Source organism: Rhamphochromis longiceps, linkage group LG22 (genome assembly GCF_057381845.1).
Source record: "Rhamphochromis longiceps isolate RC_006_pf linkage group LG22, R_longiceps_female_GT1.1, whole genome shotgun sequence".
Taxonomy (NCBI): domain Eukaryota; kingdom Metazoa; phylum Chordata; class Actinopteri; order Cichliformes; family Cichlidae; genus Rhamphochromis; species Rhamphochromis longiceps.
In genome coordinates, this window is record NC_140577.1 from 20,711,676 (window position 1) to 20,728,817 (window position 17,142).

The 17,142-nt window shown below is 40.1% G+C and overlaps 1 protein-coding gene across 1 annotated transcript in view; it reads right to left on the reverse strand.

The window, feature by feature from the left end:
• The window catches only part of calcr (calcitonin receptor), a 65,122-nt gene that overhangs the window by 42,131 nt on the left and 5,849 nt on the right, over window positions 1–17,142 (reverse strand). The gene's annotated exons all lie outside the window — the stretch shown is intronic.

The window sequence follows — 17,142 nt, forward strand, 5'->3', positions numbered from 1 at the left end:
CTCCCCCTTCTCCTTGCCCTCCTTCCTTTCTCTTACAATCTCCTGCTTTAAAAAAGGTCTGCCTTTCCAGCTTCTTTTTCAAAGCTTTTTTCTCTCACTCCCAAGGCAAGCCTAAAATATATGTCAGCTAAAAAAGTGGTTAAAACATTAAACAGCTTCCTGTTATAGAATTTTTTTTTTCATCTCACTTGGTTGCATTTTAGAACAGTGCTATTGCTAATTGTTGTTCCGCAGCATATTTCACAGAGAGATCAGAGAGCACACACATCAGCTAAAATATATACTCCGGTGAAGCAGCGCACTACTGTTTATACTGGATTAATATTATAGTCGTTTCTCAGGAGTGGGCATGATGCTTAAAAAGTGCATGTATGAACACTTGTGTTTTAGTGTACAGATGGAGCCTGTTGTGTAAAGTCCTCTGAGTGCTCAGAGTATAAAAACGCTACATAAATAGAAGTCCACTGTAAGGTGACCATGAGGGTCTGAAAGGTGCCTATAAATAAAAAAAAATGTATTATTTACCATAGTTTCTGTAGCTTAGACAAATGAGACTGTTTTTCAGTGTATGGGGGATAAAATGCAGTTAGAGCACAAGTGGAAGTTAATGGCTCCGGCTTGGGGTGTAGAGATTTTAATACGGTACTAAAATAAATACCAGCGTTCGGTTAACTAGATTGATATTACAGGCAAAATGATGTCTAAAGCAGGCAATTATTCCACATGTGTGTTATCTCAGTATAAATACTTTAAGCTCTTTTCCAGTATACAGACCGGATTATGCTGCTGAATATCACACAGTGGAAAGGTTAAATATTTTAGAGACATGAGAAATTACAGTTGTGTGACCATGCACCTGCCAGTAATGATGCATAATGACAGACATTCATTAGTGTCACTAATTTCACTTTACCTGTCACCATAGAATGGCTATTAACTAACAGGCAGGAGCAATTAACTTTTCCCAAGGGACCACATGAGAAACTGGGACTGTTGTGGAGGGCCACACCACAACACTATTAGTGTTGCACCATTTTCTTCTCTTGCAATGAAAAACCTTAAAAAACATATATATGTATTTGGGCATACAAATTTTTCTTATTTAAACTCAAGAAATATTACAGAGCAAAACTTGATCCGTTGTGAAGACTTTGAATTTGCAAACATTACAGACCGAGCGCACTGCAAAAAAGCAACACAAAATTCAGATATAAGCTTGTTCTGTAACGTATAGACACACTCTACACATTGTGTTTTTGCGGAAACTGCTTCAGCATTTAGAAGAAAATGAAGTCGACATCAGGCAGTGCTTTAGTCCTGATGTTTCTAAACAAGAAAAGGAAGAAACTGAGATTCCTGGTTCATCCAATTCACAGGAGAAGGCAGCAGCAGAGGAAATTTCATGGTTTTTCATGGTTCAAATGAGCTTGATGTGTGCATGTTTTGAGCTAGAAGTGCACTTGTTGCCATGTGCAGTGGTCTGATTGGTCACATCTGTTTATTCAGGACGGGGAAAAAAATCAAGCTCAGTTCAATAAAATAAATTTTACAAATTCATCCAGTGAAATTACACGGGCAGACTCACGTAAATATTAACGCACAAAATATTTGCACAGATTTTACATGTCTGGTGTGTAAAGTCTGCAGAGTTTTGAGGGCAGCTTATTGTGGCGGCCCTCCACAACAGTCCCGGTTTTTCATGAAGGCAACACTCTGCTGAGCCCAGAGAAAATGAATTGTACATATTAAGATTATTCAGGGGCTGAAAGATGGGAGCTGATTTTACATGAAAACGCACTTGAACTTATCTAAATTGCTGTCAGACAAACAAACAAAAATAAGTCGAGAATCGCTGTTTCATAGGATCATCATGTGCCACTGAGTCTACACCACCCACACAGACCATCCAGCGGGACTGTCTCCTCGAGCAAAACCAAGGCCGCTGCTGATTCTGTGGTGCGAACTGTGGATGACCAATGGAAGACCAAAAACGTTTTGACAGGGGGACTCATCTCCATGATGAGCAAACAAATCAAGCTGCAACTGAATACACAAAGCAAAAGTGATTGTACAGTTAGCTCCTCCAGCACAATGTGTCTCATCTTCAGGATTTCCTGCATGTCTCATGCATTTTAGGCATTCTACAGTAGTTCTCTGATTACCTTTCAGTGAGTGCACAAAAGAGATCTTCATTTAAAATCCCTCTCTTCACCCCACCTCCCCCCACCCCCTTCAATTAAAAGCCTTGTTGTCTGCACTCAAGTGCCTTTCTGAAACCAGGCCTGTTATTTAGCAGCGAAGTGGCAAGAATATGGTAAGAGGGGGATGAAGCAAGGAAGCATTGTTTGGTCTGTGTTCCAGCTGGTCGGGACAAGTCTCCTGTAATAGAAAGACTCTCCCTGGCTCTGTGTAAACAGTTGATTTATACCTGATCTTTAACTCCATGACGTCCCACACACTTCCTCTCCTAGACTAGAAAGAAATTAAATAGGGAGACAGTAGAGAGAGACGAAGAATTATAAAGGCAGGTAAAGAAGGGAGACATGAATACAAGGAACAGGCCTCTTTTGGGAACAGTCTATCATACTCTAGACTTCCAGATACAGTTACTTAAACCGCTGCCCATGATTCCACTGTTTCAGTTTCTTCTAACTAAAATGGTCTCTTTTAAAGCACCAGAAGCATACATCACATGTTTATTGGAGTTAACTGGTGTTTGCCAGGCAGATGGGGAGCCATCTCAGCATTTCCCGCACAGGGTTTAACTGTGACTACATGGAACAGGTTGGAGGCTCCCAAGCCACTCTTCAGCTCCAACAGCTAATAACTCAACTGTAATGAGCAGGCAAAGGTGTGCCTGTGCATCTTAAGGACAACTTTTCTTTTTCCCTCCATCCCAAAGTGAAAATGCTTTTTTTCCCCTCCATTTTTGTCACATGCCTAAACTAGCCTAAATTGGGCTTTACAGTGGGGTCCAGCAGTCTGCCCAGACCATGCGTTGGAAGGCTTTTTCACTTACTGTATGTCCGCCACTATAAATAAAATGCAGTGTGGATCTTTGCTTCTGAGCTCTGTGTCTCTGCAAAAACAACAAATTATTTACACCCGCAACCTGTTCTTGGAAATCTCAGATCAAAGAAAATGTAGGTCAGAGCAGAGTATCACAAGAGCCGTGGAAGGCAGTGCAAATGCTTGGCCCGATAAAATCAACCCTTCTGGCTGAAGAATGCTAAGTATCTGCAACTCGTTTAACCAGAGACGTCTCTAGTTGGATTTTTCCAGCATCAAACACAACACTGACAATATACAAATGTTATAACTTTAGCAACCTAATCAGTATCTATTCATACATTCAACAGTTGTGCATCCATAAATGCAGTTTCTTTACAGCTGAATGTCTGGCTTGTTTTCCTGGCGAGCACATGCAATCTCCTTAAATTTCCTTTTTTGCTCTGTTTTGTTCTCCACCACCTCTGAGGAAATGATTTGCCTCCTAAGCTCCTAAACTAAGAAGCTTCTCTACTGACTCTAAAGTTGCAGCTGTGACACTTCCACAGCACTGAGAATTAACCAGAAGAAATTAAACGCTCTGCAGAGGAGATAGGAACAGATGGGTGATAATTCTTGCACATGCTAATCGGGGATTGTTTATGAATACAAAACTACTTGTTTTCCTCTTGGAATAAATTCGGAAGGAAGTGCAACTGAGCTTGAAAAGCAAACTTCTCCCACGTATTGAGTTACATGTCCTGTATGTATCCTGGCAGCCATTTAGCTTTGATTTTTGCAAACTTCGCCCACAACTTCCTTCTACTTCTCGCTCTTCAGCTCTTTTTTTCCACCGTCTCTGTTTGTCTATCAAGGTCATGGTTGTCTTTGCATTAATGTGTGGAGGGACCACCAGGACTCAAAATTCCCCACGCGTCTCTGTCTGTTTTGCAGCTGAACCAACCGGCCGGTTGGAAAGCCGGCGCTCTTTGTTCTTTCTGCCCACAATGTCATGAAGTAATGGCTCTTTCCTTACAAAAATATATGATTCTACATGCCTCAAATAATATAAGTATCATCCTTGTATGGATACGTATGCCACATATCTAATAATGAAAGTTTTACCTGATGAATTGCCTTTAGTGACATTTAGTATTGCACTTCTGCGATGCATCATGCACAAACTTATTTATTTATTTGTACATTTTATGTTTCCTAAAATTTCAAAACTTCTCAAATAAAAAAGAACAAAAATTGATTTTCTTTTTTTTTATCGCTTTGTATTTTCTATGAATTTTCAACTTGAGGTTTGTCAAGCTGTGTCTTTTCTTTCCAAGTATGCAAATAGATAAATATTCCCTTCACGTTCACAAGTGATTATTTTCTGATGGAAACTCTACTACTGTGGGTTTACAAAAAATGGACCATCACTCAGCATTATGCTTATAGGCTAAACATGGAAAAGTCGCCAGCATTGATAAGGTGGCAAATTTTGCCGGCTGACTGGTCAGATCGCACCTGTGGATGTGCGATTGGGGTGCGATGCTGTCTCGCAGTTTCCTTCAGCTTAAAAAAAAGGCTGATATGTAAACTTCACAAATAAGCATCAATTTCCTATTACTTTTATTAAGTCATCTTTTTGAAGTTAAAAATAAAATCCAGTCATGATTTTATTGGGTTCATTTCACTTTCATTTTTTTTGTTCTTTTTTTCAGAAAGCCTGGATTAGAAACTGGAGTTTAAAGGTTTAATATATAAGCTGGCATTTAGGAAGCATGCAGGATTAAGATGTCACTGGGTCTGTCTGACCAACCAGTTTCTGCAGGATTTTTATTTTTTTTTTTGTCTTTGTTGTGTTTTTGCTGCAACAAAGATATCTAATTATTTTTAGATAATAAATATCCAGTTCTCTTCAGATGCTTTGGAAAAGCATCCTTCTGATCTATTTTTCTTTTTTTTTTGGCAGAACACAGTCACCTTCTTTGATGCTGAAGCAGCAAATCAGTCAATCAAGAGAACAAAATCATTACAGAATAATAAACAGATGTTAAACACTGCTAGTCATGCAAACAGCCCAGTCAACAAAAGATGAACACTGGTGTGATTAGTGCTTTCAAAGCTTTCACTCATTTGCATACGGGTGATTAATTCCTACCAATGTCATCGGATCCCGAGGGCCGCTGCTGAAATGGTGTTTAGTTAAAGACCTACTTTCATGGCGATATGATCTCTCAGTTCCTCGAACAGAATTGTGCTACGCTACAAACTCTTGCAAACTTGCAGAGACACTGGCTTATAGCAACTGAAATCATCGTGTTGTATGACCATTAAACAAAAAGTAACAAATTTACAAGACACCTTGTGTAATGGGTCGCCCATTTGCAACCGGTATTAACCAGTACCACCGTAAAACTGCACATAAAAGACGCTGCACTCATGTCAATAAACATGTCAGGATTTCCAGCAAGTCCAGAGACCACTCAGCTGTGTTTACTGAATATTCACCCAGTTATATAATCCACCCGAATTAAATTTTCTCCTCCTAATACCAGTTAACAAAGAAGTTTGTTTATGAAGGCAAGCTTTGTTCTGTCAGATGAGCAGCGCCCTCCCTGACACTGACACCTCCCCATTAAGGTTTTGTTTATTTCCTGCAATGATTAAGTGTCACCTTATACTTTCAGCTTCTCTGAGGTTCAGGTGTTTACAGACATCTGCCACTGAACGGAGGGTATTTCCAGGGGATGAAAGTCCTTTTATCTGTCAACCTTTCCTTTCCCCCAGCCCCTTCATTTCCTCTTGACTTTCCACTGAGCACATATCTCATCTGTCAAACAAGTCAATGACATTTGTTTGTCTCATTTCCCAAAAGCAGAGCGTAGAGGACAGATGGCAAATGCAGTACAGTCGCTTCCAAGTTTGGGTTCAGTGTTACAGAACTTCACTTCAAAAGTTCACTGAAATATTTGCCAGATAGTTTGACATCATGGGGAATACATTTATTTTTATTTTTGCCCTTAGTAAAATAATAATAAAAAAATAAAAAAACATTCTCGTGTCTATGTGTTAAATATTACGCTAGCTGGAAAGCTGGAAATTGTGAAGCTACTGCACCAAACGGCACTGTTACTGACATTTTCTGCCTGCAGAGAAGAAAGAAAGATTGCCAAAGACATACAAATGACTATTTTTACACTTAAAACATAATCTGTAATAAATTGTCCATTTCAGATGTGCTGGCAGGCAGATATATTTGGACACAGCATGGCTAGTCTTTTCAGCTATGCTAAGATGCTATAAATTAACCATCTGGCTTTAGCCACAGACGTGAGAATGGCATCACTACTTCTCAAAATGTCAAAGACAGCTGAAATGTCTATCTAAGTGAATAACTGGATAACCTCTGCGTGTTACCCATCTGCAGATTCTTGGGCTATTTTTTCCACCACGTTTTCCTGTCGGTGTCAGAAGCCCGAGCTTGGTTTCTGCAAGCTGAGTCTTTACTTACGATCAAAGACTGTATCTTTACTCTAAAGTGCCACATTGAAGGCATTACTAAATAAAAGAGAACAAAATGAAGCTGTGCACCAATATTGTGCCTTTTGTGCAGAGCAGAGAAGAGTTGCTACAAATCAAAGATGAAAGATAAGCCCCCTCTGGACCAGGGATCACAATCAGACCTAAAATGGATCCCAGAGGGCAAGATCAGAAGACCCAGGGGCAGACATCTAACTTAATCCTGCTACTCAATCTTGAACTCAAACAAGACAGTTTAAAAAGCAGCAGAAAGAGAGGGCTTATTCGGATGGAAAACGATAGGCGCCTGTTGGAACAGCTAATAGCTCTGGGATGTACACTGAGTGAATGGAACAAACATTCTCAATGATAAATCAGGCTAGGTGGGAGGAAATAAAAAAAATAGGTTGACAGAAATATCCCTGCTACATCGTATAATCCAATAAGTCTTCAAATTGAAGATAGCGCGACACGCAGCGGCATTCGCACGCACACACTGAAAAACGCTCACTTTTAATGGATGCAAAATACTATAGTTATGTCTGTAGCCCTTTTACAGCCATCAGAGCAAAATCTTTAACAGATATGGAAACACATTTCCAAGAAACCAATCATTTCCCTCAGGCAATACACAGTCCGCATAAATCCCGTACTCTACTATATCACTGTTATTGACGCGTTTCGCCTGGAGAGAAGAAATCCACAATGCCAAGGACGACCGTTTAAAATGGCCTGTCAGATGAGCAACTGCGCAAAAATTGTATGTGCAACATAAATACGGGAAGGAAAAGAGAAAAAAAAAGCCAATCGCAGTGCTCGTGCCTGCAGGGCACTGCGGCACAATAGCCTTTTTTGCTAAGCCCTATTAAGGAGTAAACTATATGCAAATGATATCAGATGATACAAAAGCTGCAGAAAAATGGGAGAGGAGGATAAACTGTTATCAAAGATTTCTTCTCCGGGCTGTACGAGTGAGTGTGAATGAGAGGGATTACAGTATTGCACACTTTCCGTGTCTGCTCACGCGCGTGTGAGGAAACAGCGTGAGTGGATCTATAATTACCTTCTACTAAATTTATGGCGAGGTGCAACTGTGTGATTGCATTCCAAAGTGTTACAACCTACTTAACACTCGTGTAAACACACCACTGCTGCACGTATGCGGATCCCAGAGTGTGGTTGGAGTGCGTGAGTGTGTGTGGTCCAGGTACGGCTCACATAAAAGTGTTTATGGAGGGTGTTTTTTTTTCCTTAAGGGGACAAAAAGCAAGTATGTTTTAGGTTGATGGCATGTTTTAAGGTCGAGATTCGAGTGAGATTGCTCAGGACATCAAAGTAAGTCACTGTAGTGTCCTCTGAGGACAGACAGTGCTACACTGCAATACATTTAACTGTGCTGTTACATGTCTGTGTGTTCTACAGAGGAATATTTACTATAAAGGCAACTAGGCAATAAATATATGAGCAACAGCTAAAATATTTCACCTATAATGACTACAGCAACTAACTAAACAATCTCCAGATGTCTTAGTTAAGTCAACTAAATGCTGGCTCTCCAATTAATAAATCTATGCACTGTAAAAAATAAAAAACAGACAAAAGAATCTCTCTTTTGATCTCTGTGTTCTTCCCAGTAAATGCTTTCCTGCTTTTACTGTCACTGTCACCAAGTAACAACATAACTTATCACTGCTGCACTGACAACACACAGCTGTAACGGTGATGCACATTATCCCATTTAACCTCTCTGGAGAATTGCAAATCGCTACAAATAGCTAAAGTGAAACTTCTTCATCCTTTTTGGAGATCTGGATACAGCCCGCATGCTTTTCTCTTTATATGAGACTGACAATCAGCCATCCGTGTTTCTCCTTGCAGGAAAATGCAGCCCGAGTTTCCTCGCTGGACCAAGAGGAGACACGCTATCTCGTTCCAGATAAAATATAAATACATTTCTCTGTAAAGCACTTTATTTAGCCTTGTTCTTAACGTGTTCTCTGCAGCATAGCAAACTACCACTTGCCACAAAGAGGGCATATTTTTTTATGGCAGTATGATCTTGATCTCTGATCCTGCCCCTGCAGGATATCAAGAGAAAATTCAGTTTTTCAGCCCAGATCTCTGATTATTGTTTTGTTCTGGGTTAATTGCATAAGTACACAGAGTCCATCAACGCATTCAATCTGTTCATTTTAATGCAGAGGGGGGGAAATGGCATTATGAAATGTCAAGTCCTGTTAGCGAACACAAAGACCAAAGACAAATGTCACAGTGACAGAAAAAAAAATGGTTTTATTTATACTGGCATATAAAGTGTACTTCTGTTTAAGTTATCTTTATCTGAAACTAATAGCATGCTGAAGACCAGAAAGGTTCTCCAAACTCCTTTCCCATTGTTCATCAGTGCAGCCTCAACCTGAGCCGCACACTCATGCACACAAACATCCACTTCCACTAGCTTTAGCCATCTGCTCCGCTCGCTATGAATATGAATGTCTCCCGCAATTACATCAATTTCACTAACATATGCCGAACGAGGAAAGCTACTTCACAAAGTTCAAAGAAAATGTTGAAAGTTTTGAGAGATGGTAAAAAAATCAACCTTGATTGGAGGCAGCAGATAATGAAAGACCCGAGTGCTGCTGCCTGAGCAGAAATGTCTGGAATGAAACCAAGCCCACAGAAGGTTCCCAAATCATGCGCATACATGGGCGAGAGGATTTTTATTGTGCCTGAATAACAGATCTAATTACGTTACAGAGAATGGAAAGGAGGCGGCCTCGCTACACACGCATCTTTCACGATATTTTAAATCATATACTCTCAAGATTTGCTTCCCTTAAGCATATTTCCACATCCTGCAGGTGGCTTCGTACGTCAACATGACACCTTTTAAATCTTCTGTGTGACCCAAGTTTGAGCGGCAGGTAGGTCACGCACCGCATGCAGAATCTCTTGTTGTAAAGTTCACTGACTCTGCAAGAGTGATTAAAGGAAATCGTTGGACTGCACCTTTACTTCCAATGCGGTGCCATGTTTCCTACTGCATTTGCAGACCAAATGCACAAAGGCTTGCTGCTAACTGTAATGTGAAATGGGGGAGTAATCTAGTGGCACTCTATGATTGGTCATGCCCTGACTGCAGGACCACATTAGGCTCACTTTAGCTGATTGTTTTTTATTAAATTTTTTGTATGTAACTGCAGCTCAGAGAATCACTCATCACTAAACTCTTCTATTGCATGTGCAAATAGCCAGGTCCACTTCTCTTCCTCACCCTCTGGGAATATTTTTACTTGCAGAAATGATCAAAAAACAGAGAGCCGAGGGAAAAACTGACACTTCTGTGTCCTTCTTCAGAAGCAGGAAAACTGACTTCAAAATAATCCACTAATAGTTATAATAATCTCAATATTTAAAAAAAAAAATACAACCTTAGATCAGAGCGCCTCTTAAAACTGTGTTGTGTTTAACTTCGTGTTCCTAGATAAGCACAGTTATCTATTCAGAATCTGTGTTTTCAGCTGCCTGAAAAGCTTTGATTTTTCCAGATTTCTATGATAGTGGAAAAGAGAAGACGTGCGTGGGGGGGACTTGGTGCAAATATATCAATCATGTTGCTTTGAGGACATCTTGTCAGGTGTGCACAGTATCAAAGAGTGAAAAAATGCCTCGAGATCAGAGTACAGTTTCTTCAAAGTGATGGATGCGAGCACTGTCTCGACAAACAGAAGCATAAATACATCATGGAAACCTGTTGTCGTGCAAAAGAGGTTGCCGCAAAATGTGCACATTAAAAACTAGGCTAATTCCAAGTCACTGCTCTAAAAATAACTAATGCGATGTAATTATTTAAAGCTGTCTTTCATTTTTCTTCTAAGGATCTTTTAAAGCTTCTGTGGAAAAGCTCTGACTTTTCTTTTTGTCTGGTCTGCATGTGCATTCAAATGGCGAATGGTCGGAGTGTTTTATCACAGCGTAAGTTCTTTGTCTGCAGCGGCTGAAGGTATTCTTCTGCACATGTCCTCCTGGCTTCATGCATTAACTCACTCACTCATCCATAGACACACACACACACACACACAAAACCCCCAAAAAACCTTGCATATGTTTGCAGAGGTGAAGAGAGTCACCCGGTCTCCCATTTCCTCTCTCTGATACCATTATCATTATCTGTGCCATGCTCGTGGCAACCATTTAGAGCCCAGGAAGAGTACGGCCAGCAAAAAACACTGCAAATTGGCCTGCTATTAACTAATCCGTGGATGAATGTACATTGAGATGCCCGGTGTTGTGCTCTGTTACTATTACAGTCAGTATCATAATAGTCCATTAGCACCATCCAAATGAAGTTTCATTATGTAGATGCGCTTGTGCAAAGTGCTTCCACCGCGCTACTCAATCTGCAGAATCTTCACCTTAATTGAAATCAAATTGATGGACATTTTATAATTACTTGAGTAATTTCTCTTCAGTGAAAGGTTTCCCAGTTGGTTAATTTCATCTTAGCTGACATATAAATGTTTAACAAGTTGCACATTATTCCTTAAATTTAATTTTACCCTTTTAGCTAGAGTCTTGTTCTTGTTAAGCTGCATATATTAAAACGTTGTTTGTTTGTTTTAACATTTATGCATTCATGGAAAATATAATACACTGTATAAATACAAGGGTAAAAAGATTTTACATAAATGTTACAAACAAACAAAAGAGTTGTTACTTAAAATGCAAAATAACCTTATTATACTGCTCTGGTTAGTAATCGAGCTAAATCATTCCAGTAAAATCAAAATATATTTTTTATAATACTATCATGAAATATTAGGTCAAAAGTAGGACTGGGAAAGATAGCATAGAAATATTTCAATCACATGAATAGCTTGTCGTGAAGCATACACACATACAACTGTACATTTTAAATGTGCAACAAAAAATGTATATGTGGCTGACATTTAGATCCAAGCCCCTCTCGCATTTGTGGATGTTCTCCCCAAACCCCTGCAGTGATTTCAACAGCAAAATCATGTCTATTTCTGTAGCAGTGCCACCTACACACGACGGCGATTCAATGCTTTTGGTTACATTTTTGGTGCTTTTATGAATGTTTTACATTTAAATAATGTACAGCAGATGACAAACTCCCCTACATTTTTATATGGAGACACATTTGGTTTTTATACTTGTTGAATTATTATCCCATGCAGTCTTCTAAAGATTAGTGAACGCATTCCATCTTTACGCCATAAAAACTAGGCCTCGCTGGGATGCAGGAATTTTCCCCTCCAACTCTTGTTATTAATGAGCAGCTGGATTTGTCTCGCATTAACTGGCTGAGTTAATGCCAGTTAATGCGACAACAAAATGCAGCTGATTGAACTGAAAACCTCGACTTTGTGGGGGTCAAAGTTTGCAGAACTACGAACGCTGCTGGAATCCACAGCTGTGCGTGTTCATGGCGCTTGCATTTTCACCTGCTGGACATCACTACCTGACAAGTTTAACTGTCTTCAGAACATTGCAGAGGCCTTATTGAGAGTATTTGGCTCTACATATCTGTCTGAGCAGATTTTCTCTCACACGAAGAGTGTCCTCAGGTAGCCGTCTGAATGCTGGACACTCGTAAACCTGTGTCTCTGAGTGGGAGACCAGAGATCACGTAAACATGTGTATCTCTGTATTAACAAACATGCCATGTTGGCACAGCTTATTTTTCTTATCATTGTTGTAAGGAGACCATAGATAGCATCTGCATTTTCTGTTGTACAGTCCATTTGCTGTTATGGAGTTCTTGTTATGGATAAAAAGGGTCTTTTTTATTTCAAAATAGCTGATAACTATTCGCTGATTCCTGCCAACATCTGCAAACAAATATGATTGTATAAAGTTGTTCTACATAGTGTGTAACTGTTAATATAGAGCGTTATTAAATTTATTGCTAATGCAATTATATGGCACATTGACTTCTGAGGAAATTTTAGATGGCACTCGTCATCAGAAAAGTTGCCGAGCCCTGCCCTACAGCATTTATGCACTTGAGGGGTAAGAAAACAGAACTTAGTTAGGCCAATCCCACACTGTAACTTTAATACTATTTACTGAGCATTACAAAGATAATGAGGATGGGTTTTTTTGTTGTTGTTGTTTTTACGATTAATTAAGTGACATGTTTAAAGCCCACTCATTAATGGAGAGAAGGCTCAAGAAGGAGCTTTATTGTCCAAGTATGTGTAGACTTATAAGGAATTAAGCTCACTGTATGTAACAGAATAGACAACAGACACTGACTGACATGACACACACAATTGCAACATAACAACAATATAACATATTTATATTTATGGTGCAATCGTGCATAGTGCAAAGCTTTAGGGATGAATAAGTAGTTACTTTAAGTGTTATTTGTAGAGTATATGCAGTATACATATAAAACAACAACTATAAAAAAAAACCTCCAGTCATTGTAAACAACAAGATAATAAATGATAAAAAAAAATAATTTCAAGGCCCAAAGAAATATCTAGACTGAAAGCAAAGCCAAATGGGGTTGGCAGCTATTAATGTAGCTTGTTTTTTCCTTCCTTGGGCTGCTCTATGTGTGCTGTGAGACACTGGTAATTCTGACTTATTACAATATCCCTAGACTACCAGACCATTCAGTAATTTCCTTTGCTATTCAACTCTTTTTCTTTCTCATTTTGGCTCACGCGCTCTATGACTCTCAGGACTGGCTATAATGCTAGGTGTAATCACCCTCTATTAAGGCTTCTGTGATTGATTGGTGGCACCAAGAGACAGCAGTTATGCACACTTTGGAGGCTGTAGCCAACGATTTTCTCTTTTCCCCTAACGCATTTCTTCTTTTGGTCTGTGCGGCAATTTTCTGTGGAAATCTTGGTGGTGCTGCAGTTTTAAGTTGAATTCAAGTTTGGTGTTGTTCAGAAGCAGAACGATGTTTCTTAAGTTGCACATACTATTCCCTGCCTCTGTTTTCAGCTTCAGAAGTGATGTTCTCTCCGTTATCGCACACTGCTGTCCTCTCTGCCTCCTTGACCTCCATGTGTGACATTCACAAACTCCACTGATAGGCTAGAAGCCGCACACTATGATTATATTGCCATGAAGAACTCTTGGTGCTCGTACAGTAATAGCAAGGTGGAGAAGTAGTCCTGGCTGACTCTTTTGGGGCCTGAGAGGGCTTCAGGATGAGGCTTTAGGGACTTGTTGTGTAAAGAGGAAGCGATTTGCAGCGCAATCGCTCTGATCTTCAAAACCTCTCTGATCACACTCGCTGCTTCATACTTTGTCTTCTTTGTCATTGGGCTCTTTCATTTAGTCTCTCATTGCTCCTAACGTTAATTGAATTTGTACTGTAATGGTTGCTCATTTACCCTACTCATCTCTCTCCCATTACTCCTTTTATTACCTCCTCTTTTCATTTCTTTTACATTTTTACCCTCAGGTCAAAATATTGAAGGACCGTTGGAGAGCCGCCGCTTCTATTTTAAAAATCCTGCTGACTAAATTGTGCACTCACAATAACAGCACCCATCCCTCTCACATTGTCTCTCTCTGTCTGCTTACGGTTTGTAGCACCCAGATACAGCCCACTCTCTGACCCAACAGACCGTAATAGGAACACTCTGCCCAGAAGGGAATTGTTGTTAATGCCTTTCAGCTGAAGTCCAGCAGCAAAATACTTCTTTAATTGCTTTCCCATAGCCCTCAGCTGCTGTGTGTTTCCTCACTGTGCACACTGGTACAAGTGGCAACGTAGAACAAAAGGCATAGTTATCCTACGGAGATCTGTACTGAATGTGGTTATGAGGCTTTCAAAGTTTGCGATATTCAGTTATTGACTACTTATAGATCTGAGTCTATGCTGATTTAAATATTTAAGTAAAGGATAGTGAATAAGGAAAAAAAGGGACCGCTTTAGCAAAAATATTGAATTTAACATCATCTCCAGATTTTAATCAAAGATTTGAGCAGAATTGTGTGAAAGAATGTAACATTAAAAATAACTAGTAGGTGAGAAGTAGTAAGAAGTGAGTAACCATTAAAGTTTGATCCCGACACAGTTGATAAAAATGTAAAACAATAAAAAACTCTTTTAAAAACACATTTATGGAAAGCAAGGGTCGAGAGGGAGACACCTCCTGTGAACGGTCCTCACTTCATGAGCGTGCTGTGGAGGAATGCACACATGATTTTTATTTATTTTGCTGGAATGAAAACACAAAGTTATCTTTAAAGATGTGAATTATGAGCTGCAGATGGAGGGAGGGAATACAGAGCACTCTAAGTCACCTAGATGACAGAGCGATCCTGGGCTCAGCCCATCTGTCACCATCTTTCTTCACTCTGAACTGACTGTAAAGCGCCGAAGGGGGATGTTTTTCTGTTTGTGTAATTTTACTTCAAACTGCATTTTAAAGTGAACACACAAAAAATAAAAACAGAGTACGAGATCACACCTTAGACTTTAGGCTTTTCAAAAATGAAGTTATTTAAAGCTTTCTGGTTCGATCTGTCTTGAGTCTGCGGATGTATCCGTGATTCCCGCGGTGCTGATGCTGCGCTGAGTGGACAGCTGCTGAAGCATTTGAAGTGTCGGAATGTGGAAATTTCAACATCGCTTGAAAAAACTGCCAGCTGGCAACGTCCCTCTCACCGGTAGGCTAAGTTATTTTTAGTCAATTACAAGTTGAATCTGGTAGTTGGGGTTGTTAGCTAAGATACCATCATTAAGAAGCGGCACAACTAATGTGTCTATGCGAGCTAATTTGCGATGTGCACCGCTGGCCTGGCCATTTAGTTTTTAATGCACCTTCTCAGATTAATTCACTGCTTGTCATGCGACTCGTGCCATCAGTTAACCCTTCGCTTGCCAGCTGTGGCACGCGTGCCCAGGGTTGCCAACCCCTGCCGTAGGGCAAACAACTCTGGCCACCGTCCATCCGTAGCGAGCGTAGGCTATCAGGGTGCAGTTTACCTCAGATGTCAGTATGTGTCCGCATCTATTTACTGGGGAGGAGGCTATAAAACTTTATAAAAGGAGTCCAATGTGAGTCCTCTTGTCATTGAAACCTTACCTCTTGTTTGTTTTCACTGCTGTTAGCTGTTAGCCTCTGGTAGCTGCTGTTAGGCTCCGATAGCCGCTGTTAGCCTCTTAGTTGCTTTTAGCAGGCAGTAGTGAAGCAATGTGGAAATGTAATTTTTATAAGAGACAAAGTGTTTTTTGAAGGATACTCAAGTTTAACATTAACTAGCATAACATTAACTTACAGCCAGCTGTTGCTGTTTAGCTGGCTTGTTGTCAGTTATCTGGAGTTGTGAAGGTCACATGTCTAATCTGCTGACACTAACACGTCAATTATACTTCTGCGTCAGATCTACGTCATAGCTTGCGTCATAGCTTGCGTCATAGCTTGCGTCATAACTGGAACCTTATTTTAACCCTAAGCTACAACCATTTATGTACGTTTTTGAGCTAAGCATAGCCAAAAAGACAAGAAACAGGGGGAAATAGCTAACTTGGGTTTGTCCAAAGGTGGAAAACTGCCTTATTAGGACCTCTAAAGCTAATGAATATGTTATATCCTGTACTAAATGTTGAACCTAACAAATGCTTGAGTAAAAAAGAAATCTGTGTTTCTGGGTTGATTGTTATCGCTTTTACATCTTGACACAGGCCCATGCTAGCTGTTTCATCCAAGTTCAAGGTCTCCTTGTTCTAGCTGCATATTGATTTTTCAAACTCGAGCGTGGTATAAATCTCCGCCTTAGAAGAGATTACTAATATGCATATTTTCTAAAATGTCAAGCTTGTTTTCTTAATGACCTTATCATGTTTTCTCAAGGCTTTTTATGTAGGGCAAATTCTCATTAATAAAAAGCTTGCTGTCTATGGCACTTTCTTGACAGATTGCAGCCACATATGCAGGCAGATGCAGCACTGCTACATGAGAACACTAGGGGTGCAACGATATTCGTATCGATATTGAACCGTTCGATACAGTGCTTTCGGTTCGGTACGCATATGTATCGAACAATACAACATTTGTAATTTATTTTATCAATTTTCCTTCTGACGATGCTGTCTGTGTTGAGCGCTCAGTGAATCTGTGTTCGACTACTCCGCCTAGGCTGCACTGTCCAGCGCAGATCCACTGAGCGCTCAACACAGACAGCATAGTCAGAAGGAAGAGCGCAGGGCACCTCCCCCACCCTCATTCAGATCTGGCGTTTGGAATTATTTTGGTTTTCATGTGACGTATGACCCTGAAGGTAAGCGAGTCATGGACTAAAGTAAAACAGTATGTTGGATGTGCCACGCAATGCTCAATTACATTGGTGTGAACTAGTGTGCTAGCGCAGTTAGCTCGTTAACGTGTTGGCCGTCTAGCCCCATGCACGGAGCGATCGGCGGTAGCTCGTTAACGGAGATTTGCCGTGTTGTGGCGTTAAGGTCATTTCAACGAGATTAACCTGAAAGCACTAGTGGGAACACGACGAATATGACTGCACATTTAAGCCGACATCATCCTAGTGCAAAGACAAGTGGAAGCAGACAAAAAAAGCAAGCATGCTACTAACTTTAGCCGAGTCATTTAGACAGCTGTTAGCACATGATTCTCC